A 2,260-nucleotide genomic window follows, 5' to 3' on the forward strand; every position below is an offset into this window, starting at 1 on the left:
GCAGTTTGTTTGGAAGGAACAAAGATCTGTAAGCCAAGGATTTATGGAATGTATAAGATCTTTACATTTATTCATTCATCCAGAGCACTCCCTAGCTTTGCACCATCAAGAACTTTTCCTTGCCGTTTCCTCACAAGTGTCATAACCTATGACGTAAGTTGTCCTCCTTGGGTTGCCAATGAAGAAGTACCGCAAGAGTGGAGGTCAGCTGTTTGGCCTGTGATAAAGACAATGGAAACCCCAGCAATAAGAAAAAGAACTGAAAGGCTAGTGAAAGCCAGGAGTTTCACTCCCTGTTTTCTGCTTCTCAGAACCGGGGTCAATAGAGTCAGATTTTTAGCATGCTTGCATGCATTTACTCATTCACTCCTCGTTTTATTTTACCAAGGACCCAAGGAAGTTAAGAATCTTAGCTTTTCCATTCTACTTTAAAATTGATACACAGTGGGAAATGTTTCTTGAGGGAATGTCACACTTTTTTTCCAAACTGGATAATCACCAACCAACCCACTAGTGTTATATTTAGGGTTTTTAGAACTCAGGAAGCTGTACAACTCACTGGTTTAAGAAACATGCTGCTTTGTTCAGGGAGGACTTAGTCTAATCAGAAGGTTTAAAGATCCAAGATCACTATAATAGGCAGCCTATAAAGCATAACCCCACAGAATGGCAGAGCTGGAAGCGATCAAAAATCATATAGTCAAACATATACCAGTATCTCATCAGACCATGGGCATATTACTCATTTTTTTTCTGTGGATGCCACTGGCTTTTCAGAGATCAGTGGCTTTGGGTCATGGGAATGGTCTTTTTGCCTTGCAGCTTTCATGTTCCAGCTCTAAGGGTTTTGTGTTTGTCTTGCTTTCCAGCTCTAACATGAAAAAAAATGATTTTTATATAAACTAGAATGTTAAGGTGAGAGCATGACAATGGTCATAAAAACCCTAATCAACTTTCTTTTAAAAATTTATTGAAATTGTATATATTTAAGGTATATAGCATGATGTTTTGATATACTTGAGCACCTTTCTAACCTCCCCTACCCCCTGGCTTAGCATTGAAAAATTCCCTTGGGGTGTCCCCAGTGGAACAAATTATTTCTTTTAATAGTGCCAATGACTAGGTGGATGAGCCTGAGGGGTGTGTGCGTGTCACATAACGAGGCAACTAGTTTATTAATAATACTGTGACTGCCCCTAATTCCATTAACAAACATGCATGATGTGTGTGCCTTCCCCTAGGCACTTCATTAAGCATTTGATAGAGCAGTGATTAGCATTATCCTCACTAACACCTGACACTGGCTGTGTGCTTTGCATTTACCTTTCAGGACAGGAAGCAAAGTTGAGAAAATAAGCAGCAAGTAGAGGTAATAAGGCCCAGAGAAGGGGCAGATATATTGTCCTCAGAGTTTAGAGTTTTGTAGAAGAGTAAAAAATCATGTAATTTGGGACTCATATAGGGTGACTGGCATCTATTTTGTGAAACAGACAAAAAAAAAAAAACCTGTACAAGTGAGAAGCTCTATCATTTCACTTAAAAATGACATTTTAACTCCAAAGATGTAGAAAGGTCAGAATAATTTAGAGTAAATTTAATTCATAAAAAACTCACTGCTTTGTCCTAATTCCTGTGGAAACACAGTCACAAACTGGAATTGGTACACACATTGGTTTTTGGAAAGTTCTGGTCTACATGAGAGCTAACAATCTCAGCTTTATGGAGGCACCTACTGGCTGGTCTGGGGTAACATTGGTTAGTTTCCCAGAAGAATAATCAGATGTAAAGGCATAAGATAGGAAGCTTCTGGGACAAGAAAGCAAGAAGATGGAAGGATCATTCTTTCCACTATCATTGTGAGACAGGGGGATATGCTAAAAGTGCAAATGTCTTATGGACAGACAAATTAATGGTTTTCCAGCAATAATCTGGTATAGCTCCTGGATAGAGCAAGGTAGCACCAGAAGACTTTCTTGTGGAAACTCTTCTCCACAGTGTGGTTCCTTCCCCACCTCTCCAAACACACACACACACACACACACACACACACACACACACACTTAGGACACTCTTTCTTTTTCTAATACTAGTTGCCTGCAATATGTATTGACAAGATGAAAAGCGCCTTCCACTTAGAGTCCAAATACTCATGTTCCAGTCCTGATTCTGACACTAGCGTGATTTCTGGCAAGTTTTCTCCTTTCCCTGAACCTTGGTTTCCACACTTGTATAATGGGAGAATTGAACTAGGCTTATCTGC

The sequence above is a fragment of the Macaca nemestrina genome, chromosome X (assembly GCF_043159975.1).
Source record: "Macaca nemestrina isolate mMacNem1 chromosome X, mMacNem.hap1, whole genome shotgun sequence".
Lineage (NCBI taxonomy): Eukaryota > Metazoa > Chordata > Mammalia > Primates > Cercopithecidae > Macaca > Macaca nemestrina.